General features: G+C 36.1%; 1 protein-coding gene across 1 annotated transcript in view; it reads right to left on the bottom strand.

The window, feature by feature from the left end:
• Positions 1 to 11977, bottom strand: part of LOC125229390 (sporozoite surface protein 2) — a 95152-nt gene that overhangs the window by 23976 nt on the left and 59199 nt on the right. The window lies entirely within an intron of this gene.

Raw genomic sequence — 11977 nt, 5'->3', positions numbered from 1 at the left:
ATAAACCAGGTATCACGATGTCTTTAATACCTACAACCTGTTTTTATTGAATTCCGTTAACTTTAAAGGAAGGTTCTTAAGATCACATACAATTAATTTCTCTAAGAAGCTAGCGTCTCAACTCGTTATCGAGTAATTAAAAAATAAATAAAGATAATTGCTGAACACGTGTGTGACAACCTTTAGCAATTCCTAATGTTATTTGTTTTGACATTTGCCGTCAATCACTTGACACTAACTTTTGAATGTTATTCTTAAGGGTCTCTCACACTAATAAATTTATTAATTATGTATGAAAATGATGAAAACTTTTTTTTTTGCGAAGTTAACTAAAAGTGATATACAGGATGGTTCCTGATAATGAACTTAGCTACGTGTCGAATTTAACGGAAAACAAAAAAAAAACACGGTGTATATTATCTTATTTTCTCTTTAATACCTTCACTGATTTTGCATTGTACAACTGAGTGAATTTATGATTACCTACTTTTTTTTTTTTTTTTTTTTTATGAAAAAGGAAAGTAAGTAGGTTTATATGTAATTTATGTTATTCCATATGTTTAAATGAATTAAATTAATAAATGAGTAACTTGAGATCTAATATAGGAATTGAAACATCTAAATGTAGAAAAGGGGGTTGTGGGTAGGTGGTTATAATATCTAATATGCATGTGGGTAAGAACATGAATAAAGAGTCAGTCTTGATCTGAGCACGTAGTTTCATTGACGCGTCCCGATGCCTTTTCGTTTGGCGTCGCAGAAATGCCATTCGGCTACGGCACCAGGCTTTATCAAGCCAGAAATAGACACAGAATTGACAGTGTCAAGTGTCAATGTCACTGTGGCGAAATAGTATATAGGTGTAATTGCTGGGCAGTATAATCACATCTCGGACACTGGCGATCAAATATATGAAAGAGGCGCGTTCCTAGCACACAGTCTAAGCTTGTGTAGGTGAACGCGTACCATGCTAGTATGAGTGAGATATGACAGGTCGATTGTTCGCGTTTTTGACAGGCGGTAACTGTCAGGTAACCGAGAGGGGTGGGCGGCACCTTCAGAGGGGAGCGGGAGTGGCCATACTGTACGATAGTACTCTTTATTATACTGTGGTATAATTATAGTTAGATTTTTATTTATTTATTATAAATGGGCTTACTCTTGGCCACAGACTAGCGGCAAAGACGTGGCTTACGATGGATTTCGCAACGGCAAACATTTTATGAATTCAAACGTACTTCTAGTACAAAAAGTAGTTCTATAGTAACAAATAAGAGCTTACTGGAAAAGTTATCAATATCTATTAGCAGTAGGTATTTTGCTGGTAAGTGTTTAAGTTCAAATTGTCTGAGAAAGAATATTTCCTGGGTCGAAGGAGAAACAAGTAAAACTAATTGAAACAATAAAATCCAAAACTTGTTATCATTGAAAAGTCTATTCAGACAAATTGTCGGCATTATTATAATTGATACACGCATGCGGAACATGCCACAAAAAACTCATTATATCGTATCGATTACCATTCACTTAAGATGCGTTACATTAATTGATTAGCATTAAGATGTAAAACTAATCAAATCTTTGGATGCGTGTAGAGATTACAAGGAAGTGCTTACATTATAGATAATTTGCTGTTGGCACGATACAATGAATCAAAATGTTTTTTATTGAGAAACATTGCGTGTTTAAGAATTTGTAGTTATTAATTGTTAACTATCTTAATATTGATTTCTTAAGGAAAAACTAAGAATGTAATATTATATTGAGGTTTTCAATTAGACTGTTTTGCATTTGAATATAATAATAAGACTTAGGTACTTTAATTTCAGTATGTTTCACGCAGATTCGATAGAAACTGATGGAAAGGTCAGTCAGTGCAAAACTATATATGACGTTGTCTGGGTAATGGGACCTTCGAGCCCACATCTAGCGTCGTGCCAACTGTATGGAAAAAGACGCCGCGACGACGTCAGGCTTTGCCGTACACTTAGCCCGACGCTACGCTCGCGAGACGCTAGATGTGTGTGTGGGGGGGGGGGGAGGGGGAGGGGGGGGGCTTTATTGTCGACGACGGTGACGTCCCGCGGCGTAAGGTCCCTTTACCCAGATAATGTCACATATTTCGTTAAATTCAAAGTCATCTCAAAATAGCAGAGGACAAGTTTTTTGGCCAGGGCCGGGTTATTTTTAGGGTTTTCCTTGCAATTATATTATTTCTTGCGTTGTTTACAATAATAAACAATTAACAAAAAAGGTATGAATGCCTGTTGTATTCTTACCATATATCCCCGCTCTCGGTTACCTCACAGTTACCGCCTGTCAATGGCCTCTCATAAACGCGAACAGTCGACCTGTCATATCTCACTCATACAAGCATGGTACGCCTTCGCCTAGACGAGATTAGAATGTGTGCTATAGGAATGCGCCTCTTTCATATATTTGATTGCCAGTGTCCGAGGTGTGATGGAGGCCTATTATACATTTTATGGCTCTTCACTTTCCGCACATACTCCAACTGCGACGTTTACCTTAATTATTTTATTTCCAAAACAAACAAGTCTCAAGCTGCCCACTTACGCGTTTACGGTAATTATATGAATTAGCAGGCAATCAAGATGATGTGCGTCCGTGCTTAGCAGACACGACTCCACGACTATTAGAGAATTAAATTGCATTAAGCATGCCTAGATGAATATGTTTCGTGCCCATATTGTGCATAGTAACGGAAACATCAAAACTTTATTGAAAAAAAAAAAAAAACAAACCAAAGCAAGTGAGCATAGGCCCTCCACCACCACCCGGGAGCACCAGTTCTACACTTATGACGAATTTTTATTACCTAATTAGAAAAATATTATTGTACATTTTTAATGTGAATATTGCCTAAATTTTTGTAATATCAATCTTCTGTCTATTTAGTTTCTTAAGTATTATAATGGTCCTTGGTATTATTGTTGTATGAATATTATTTTTTTAAACCAAATCTAGACGTGTATAATGGCATTACAAATAAATGAGTATGAGTATGAGTATGAGTAGGCCTCTCTTCTAGTAGGCCACTTGTCCCGATCCTGAAAGCTAGTCTCATCCAGTTGTGGTTGTGACCCGCAATTTTCCGGATGTTGTCTACCCAACGAGCCAACGGATGCCAAACGCTTCTTACATCACTGACTAGTGAGCTTTTCCCATAGATTTAGATAATATATTAAGCTAGATTGAGTAGTTAGGCCAAAAAGTGTGTCCACATGAGAGGGTAAAGTTGGGGCGGATGTCCCTCTCGCACTTATTGCCACTGTCAAAATCATTAGAATGACGTCATCACTGTCATAATTTGGGGATACCAGTCAATATTCAAAGTTACTACCAAATCTACTAATACCCAATTAAAGTTTTTTTTTTAATTGCGCAAATCTTTGGTTTTATGGCTTCATAATAATGACTTACCAATTCGTTACAAGGTATTAATACCCTTGCTTCGATATAATACAAAAATAATTTAAGAAGTTCATAAACTTAGTTGTCATACAGGTAAAAATACTACTACTATAGTAATCTCTTTAACACTGGTCACACGTGCGAGAGGGACACCAGCCCCAACTTTGACCCTCTCATGTGGACACACTTTTGCTAGTCTGACAAAAACGGCTTTCTGCACCGGTGATAAAGTTCAATTTAGTATGACAAAAAAAGTGTGAGCTCAGTCCCTATTGAAAGTCCATGGCTTTTCCACCATAGTGACATTGACACTTGACATTGATAATTCTGTGCCTAATTCTGGGTTCATAACATTGTTACTCGGCGTCAATATTTCCTTGTTGGACAGGCGAAGTGTCACTGTCGGGCGACAATAGTCACTATTGTCAAATAGGCCATTCTGTTAACATTTTAGTCCTAACCATGTTCTTGTTCATGCTTTTCTCCCCTCGCTAGTAAAGTTCTAACTCTAAGGTCGAGGGTCAGATCAGACGTCAGACCTTGCGTTAGGATGATTTGAACTTCTCCGTACTATCAGCAAAGAACCAATTTAAATATACACTCCGATAAGGGGCGTCACGATCTGTCCGTTGTGAGTTCCTCATTCCAATGAAGACACTGTTTGGTTTTTGTTGATCTGTTTGAGACTTTGAAGTTAGCGATCAAGAACAAGGGGCGGGCAGGAAGACTGGGTGTGTCGGTTTATTATTTGATTGTCATAATATAGTTAAGGCACCGGCAATTTCGACAGGTGAGTAATTTGAACTAATCGACATTTTATTCATAATTATTTTTAAAATCGGGAGTTAATCGCGTATGACTACATATTAAACTGTGTAGATGTTGATGTCATTTCCAGCCGTCTTCTCCGAAACCACGGGGACAACTCCGTCCCTGAAACGTTGGAGGTCAGTTTAATATGTAGTAATACGCGATTAAGTCCCGATTTTAAAAATAATTATGTGTAATAATCGTGAAAGTTTAAATCAATATTTTATTCATGTTTGACGCTGTTAACTTAAGCGCCATATGTGGCCACTGAACCGGTGTGCCACTTTATATATTAATGTAAAAATTGTAAATCATAGAAAAAGTATGTATTAGTTGAAGTTATCCGCCAGCCATCTACTAAAATTAAACAGGTAGGTACAATACATATATATGTTTATAGATGGTAAAATACATCAAAACATAAAGATGAAGTGTAGTACATTTTTATATTAAAGGAAAAAATGGAAAAATTTACGCGTAGATGGCGCTAGACGTCACCCCAAGACGTGTGTACAAAAGGAAAGGCATGGAAAAGATTTGCGAAGTCCGGCGTGGCTTCCGTAGCTCAATTGGTAAGAGCATTGCACGGATTGCAAAATGGTGCGGGTTCAAGTCCCGCCGGAAGCGTAAATTTTTCCATTTTTTCCTTTAATATAAAAATGTTTAGAATCGTTAGCAGACGTTTCTGCTTAATAAAAATTAATGAAGTGTAGTAGTTTAAACCATACTTAAGAGACCTATACTTTTCTTTTAACATAATCTTAAAATCGAAAAAATGGAGGGATCTTCTTAGTAGCCTAATTACAGCGTCTTAAAACTACATTAAACGCTGTCATTTTAACTTTGAGCAAACCGCAATTAAAACGTCAGGACTAGTTTCGTTTACTATGTACTTCCTGTCCTATTTAAATTATTTATTACCAATAAAGAGGTTTTTAGACCTCCAAAATAATACTTGCGATATTTTTTTAACTAGATCAATCTAAAACAACTGACATTTGCTCTACTTAAAACATAATAATATATCCTGTTTGAGTTATTTATGAAAGAATTTATGTAGATATACTCAATTTGCTTAGATTTAACCTTGAGATTTAATAAAAAAAACTAACGATCATTTTCAGCCATTGTGGTTTTAAACCTAAGGTAGCTCAGTTGGTAGTAATACTAGTAATACAGTGGGCTGGTATTCTACAGTTTTATTTTATGCCTCGCCCAAAATTTATTTAATTTCTCGGTTCCTTAATTTCTAAGCACCGTTTTCTATATAGCTGTTTATATTTCAAATTTTGACATACTAATTGTCTATGCAAGATTTGCAAGAATACCATTTACCTTTTTCATTTCACGCGCGTTGCGCTTGAGTTGACAGCTCGGTGTCAAAGGCCATACCGCTACTTGAATCATTGTATTTGCTTCTCTTTCACTCGTTGCAATAGAGATAAAGATAGATATCTAAAGATGTGGTAGGTTTAGATGGTGACCGTGACCCAAAGAATGTTCCCGGTGCAAATTTAACAATGGAACTTTAAGAATTGTAACAAGGGTTTACGTAACAGATTAAAATGTTGTCTTCTTAAGGCATTCCACATTTAGTCCATGTAATGTGATTTGAGGCCTACATCCGCGAATATATACCTCTGAGGACTCTAGGGGCCTTAAATAAAGTCATTACTTATCTATATACCTCATATCAGTCATATCAGTCTTGCGTATGTGTAGGTATGCGATAATTATCATAAGTAGGTATTTTTGATTTTTACACGCCAACCCAAAGAAAAAATAGTCAGGCGACTTTTATAATTTTTTTGGTTTTGGTGTTTTTTTGGTTTACCTATTCTTAATTAATATTTTGTTAAACAGAAACATTAATAGATAACCTGTTAGATATTTACCTATTCTCGAAAAAGTAGGAAATGTTCACCTGGCGTGTCAAAAAACTGTATTAACATTTTATAATCAGTATATCACTGCAAATTTGCATACAATTTACATATTTAGGCTACGTCTGCTTGTTATACTTTATTATACTTGTATGTATGTATTAATAATATATTTACATACAATTTATTATATCACATGACTTAACTTGTCATGTGATATAACGAATTCGAGCACTTATTTTATCTTAAAATCGTTTGAACTTACGTGTTATGAATGTTATGATGTTTCAATCCACTTACGATTATTCTACTAATATTTAAAATTTAATGTAAGTTTAAAATATTTGAAAGATAAAGTTGATCGTGCGTCCGAGTGTCAGCGGATATAAAGAAGCGGAATAGCAATTTTATCTGCGATCTTTTGATGACATAACCACAGAGTAGTAATAGAACAGAGTGAGTCTCACTGAAGACCGGCTGTGACCCAATAATGGCGGACGTTTTTTTTTTTTAATTTTATTTTATGGCTTGGTGGTCTATTTGTATGGCCAACTCAGGCTCCATGTATGCAACTTAGCCCCCCCCCCCCCTGGATCCGCTCAAGAGTTAACACTCTTCGGAAATTGCCGAGAATCGCTCCGCGTTCCGCTGTCACTGGCGCCGCCGTTACGTAAGCAGCGAAAGTTCAAGGTGAGGTACTGGTTCAAGACGCTCTCGTTCTGAAGTAGCACAAAAAACTATGGTGAACTTACCGCGTGGTACGGAAAACGGCGTAAGTACCGGGTATTTTACGGTGTACCCTTGTTTCGCCGACAAACTTTTCATCGAATATCATTTCATCGACAACAAATCATCGAATGTTTAGTTTGAGTAAAATTGTTTCGAGTAATTCTGTTTCAACTACTATTTATTTCAAATTTTATTAGTTATTATAAATACTATTCAACTAATAGCAGCGTTTTACCTTACAATAAAACGCATATTAAGCGAAGTACCTTATTTGAAGCCTATTTTATTATATTTGAGAGAGCAATCCTGTTAACAGATGACGTAGCGGTTCACATATTAGCTGACAGTAGTCGCCATTATCCCCACCACCAGTTTTACCCTTCCAGTTTTATCCCCTCACCACCGGGCGGTGGCGCCTACGGGCGCCGTTTGCCTCATTGGTTCTCAAATTATAACCAAAACAAAGTTGCAATAAGTGTACAATTTACTAAAAAGGTTGCAATAATTATTTTAATTATGTACATATTAAATAAAAACAGGGACATATCAGTATACATTGGAGTGTATAGGTGTTGGATTTTGCAACCTGAATGGTGAAGGTGATAAAATACATTAGTGAGTTAAACCTACCCTCCATGGGTGTAATAAAAGTAAAGTGGTGTATTGCAACGGAGTACTTTAGCCACTGGCGGCCTAAAAACTATAGGCTTCAAATAAGGTACTTCGCTTAATATGCGTTTTATTGTAAGGTAAAACGCTGCTATTAAGCTTCCTACCGTTATTTGAAGCCTATTTTATTATATTTGAGACCTGTCTGTGACCGCCTGGTGGCCAGCATAACGCCAATGTGATTAATTCCTCATCATTAGTGAAACTGGTGGAAACAACTAGTGCACTTAATAATCTGCGTGTGTGGGTGAATCATTTCAATTCAACCAACTAAGTGGAATCTGCAGTGATACATGTTACTATTTTTGTAAATACTGTATTTTTAATAAATCAATGTGAATCAAGTTATAAGATTAAATCTTATTTCTAAAAGCGAGTTCATATTTTTATTTCATTTCACCCATCAAATCATAATTTTCGGTATTGTCTGTTTCTATTAATTTCAGGATCCTTTATCATTATGCATCGATCTACTTCGCAAAAAGAAAGTGAAATCTTGTCGAGGCATTACAAGCCACAATGCTATTTGTCTTTATCACAGCAAAGCATATATGTTAGATCTATAGATCTCAGTATAACTAAGGCATAATACTGTTTAGGTTACGTTACAGACACAAAATTATCTTCATGGCTTATTCCTTTGTATTAATATTTATTTGAAAGTTCTTATAGTCTTTATGAGGAATCAAGTGCACTTATACAACATTTTACAAAAACAACGGGATCTCCCTTGAAGATATATAAAATCGACTACAATATTTCCTTACTTTGTTGTTAGCATATAATGACTAAACAATGTCAAGTGTGTACGTACAAATTTGAACAAAGGTGATCATTGCGTGATGTCACAGTATGTACATGCATTGTATTTCCAGGCCGATTTAAGTTGGCATATACGAACAAAAGACGAATTTCATGTGCCCACCTAAAGGTGAATAATAGTAGTATACAGAGCGCAGCTATTTAGGCAATAAATTATCTTTTAATTTATAAGATTTTCGTTCCAGTCCATTTTTAATATGTACCACCCTATAAGTGGTTTCATTTTGTTGTACATATACGTATTTGCAATTAGTTGGGTTGATATGGTAAGCAGCACTACCTTTGCTAATAAGTTGTAGTATAGCTAGAAAAACACTGGTTTTCACTTATCATTGTAATATATAAGTACCAACTATATCTGCTGGATACCCATTATGGTAAGATAAATAAATAACTTGGACTGTAGGCCTAACTGAAGTTTTAGTTATATTTGAAACAAGGCTAAAAATAGTTCCAAAATAGATTTTAGCATTGATTTGGCCCCATAAATTAGTTATGTCACAGGCGCATAGCTCTAATATTAGTACATTTTATGTATTTTAGACGAGTAGCCAAGCAAGACACTAAATAATTCATAACTTATTTTTGTCAGAAACAAGGGAAGAATGTAGGCAGACTCGGCGATCAGTTCTTGTTGAACATTGGTAATATTCTTGCAGCAATAACCTTCGCGGTTATTTGCCTGAATGAAGCTCCCAGAATAATTAGTGTTTGATACTAAAAATCTTAAAGAGCCGTCTTTTAGCGTTAGGAGCAGATTCAAGCTAATGAAGAGGTACATGTTGTATGTACATTCTTCTAACGTCACATTTAGGATTACGGTGCATCCCTTTTCTCGAAAAGAACTTTGGCCTCCTTCTTACCCAGAGAGCGGGTTTCTGTGGGATGTTAGACAAGTTGTCTAGGAAATCTAGAAGGTTCTTGATTTGGAATCGATATCAATCATTTGATTTAAAAGTCTTGTATAGCATGGCTTATTGTCGTTCGGACAGGTACCGTACAGATAAATTTTATTCATCTCTGTTCATATCATACCCTATGTGGGTCATAGGTATTTACATACGGTAAACATCCAAATTGTTCTTATATATATTATACGTGGAAGGTTAAAGAATTCCAACGTTATATTCACCTACAGCGGGGTACAATCTTATATATTATTATGTCCACAGAAGGAAGTGAAGTGTCTAACTCATAGGAAATTAATAAAGGGTTAAAGATCTGAGTCTTTGATGACGTGAATTTGATAGTCAACACAAATTGTCAGGTTTTTGCAAGCCAATTACTCAGTTCCAGTATAGATTACCACAATCTTAGATATAGGAACAATTTGGTTATTTACCACTTTTACCAGGCAAGCTGGATTACGAAGATTACACCTTTATTTAATAAGGAACTAGGCTCATCCCGTTCCACGTGACTTGTATTCAAAGTCATTGATTTGGTGCTGGCACAGAATATATAAAAGTACAAGTACAGAAGGCTCACTGTCAACAACCTGTCAATGGACTGCATACGACATTGAGTTCTATTGCGCAGCGACAAGGTCGTCAAACTTTATAAGCCGCGAACTCGCGGCCGCCGGAATGTATGGAAGAAATGCGGAGTGAGCCGCCCCTGGTGCTGGTTTCAGCGCTAGTGCGAGCTTCACGCTGCTAGCGGAGCCGGCAATACATATGTGGTTGAAAGGAGCCATTGACCGGTAAGTTCGCTTAGCTAGTCGCTGGCGGCTGAATAGGTTAGGTTAGGTTAGATATTTCATGAATATGATGATTTGTATTTGAAATGTATATTTACTTAATAGCATGCGTTTTCGTGGTAGTAGCCCGATACGCAATAATACACAGTATATGACTTGTGGTTGCTTTGCGGAAGCATATATTTATGTTATTGTAATATGGCCAGACGCTTAATTAACCACTTTGCGGGTCTTCCCTATACGCAGGGGCTATGCTAATATTCTGTCATTCCAATTTAAGTATATGTACTGCCGAAGCAAATACTACTTGCATTATCAAAGCACTTGTTTAGCGATATGTAACAGGCTAATACATATGTTTTATCATATCTTGCTTACCTACTTAAACCCTGCAAAAACAGTTTAAGAATGCTGTTTACATTAATTTAAGAATATCCGGTTCCTGATAGTTCTAGCAGAGAGCTGAGTTGTAAGTTTAACACGCCCTGCGGAGGCTATAGTCGTGACGGCCAAAATCTCTTCAGAGATTATGTTTCGTTGGCTGAATATTCACAATATATTCATAATATTCACACGCCTTTCGCAGGCAAATTATGAATATTATGGAATGGCAGATAAAATTTTATAAAAAGGCAAGTTCTATGATCACGCTACATTGCGCAGGCCAGGACGGGCTTGCTATATTATTGGTAATTCATTACACTAGATAGATAGTTTTCTTTTATTTCGTCTGCTAGTGTAGCAGTCAAATAACAAAAAATAACAAACAAAGGCCTTGCGCAGGCTTGTTATTTGTTGGGTAAGTAGAAATACTTACACGTCTTGCGCAGACGGAAGTACGAGTAATTAAGATTAGATACATAGGCTTGGCGGAAACTTTCCTATTTACACGGATTACCCGCTAACATTTGCCCAGCCTCGCAAATGGTCTCAATGGATATCCCAAGCAACAATGTTATTATAATGATGTCTCTTTACGCCTTGCGCAAGCGGAAATTATTAGAGTAGGTATTCGAATAAAAAACAAATTTCGGGTCTTTTCTTTGTAACGCCAAATCTAGGATATGAGCTGATACAAATACTGCATAGTCAACACATCTGCTTGCGCAGCAGAATAATAATAAATTTATTGCACAACAACTTGTGTACTTAAATCAGCAGACAGCTACTTACTATTTATTTATAAATCCTATTTGGATAGAAGCAAAATATCAATAGTGACTCTCCTGTATGTGGTAATTTACAACAGAGTAGGTACCTACTTTAAATAATAATGGTTATTCTGGTAAATCTTAGACCTCACACTATAGACATAGGGTGAAATAGCCATTTTTTAGACATAGAAAAGCATGTATATCACATTACAATTTTATATCACATACGGGGGTTTCACTCAAAATCTTTTACTTTAGCTAGAGTAGCAAACTTCCAGTAAGTCTATTATTATTATTAGTACCGGAATTTTATTCAACGCTTACACTTAGAACGATGCATCAATAGTAGGCATTCTTTAATTAAGAATGAAGAAAATAGCATAATAGACCGGACCCCAATAGGGAATCCAATATGACACTAGAACCTTTACAAGTTGATACAACAAGGTTTTAAACGTGTCCTAGGTTTTATCTACTTAATCGTTAATGAATTGTATCTTAGCTTCTTGCGAGACTATCAAAATTTTGAAAGCAATCACTTTTAAGCGTCCCTCACAAAATAGTAATCAAGTATCCTAATAGGATGCACTTTATCCTTGCGCAGGCTTGTGCAAAAAGTTTAATTACTTAGCAACCGTTAAGAACGTAAACTTTGCATCAAACAGACATTTCTGCAAAATATGCTCATTCAGGAATGAGACCGCGACCATTTAACAACTTATAAATTATGACGACAAAGATGCGCCTTTCTTTTTATAACTAACGAACAATTTATG

This window comes from Leguminivora glycinivorella, chromosome 9 (genome assembly GCF_023078275.1).
Source record: "Leguminivora glycinivorella isolate SPB_JAAS2020 chromosome 9, LegGlyc_1.1, whole genome shotgun sequence".
Lineage (NCBI taxonomy): Eukaryota > Metazoa > Arthropoda > Insecta > Lepidoptera > Tortricidae > Leguminivora > Leguminivora glycinivorella.
This window is presented reverse-complemented; position numbering and strand designations above follow the sequence as displayed.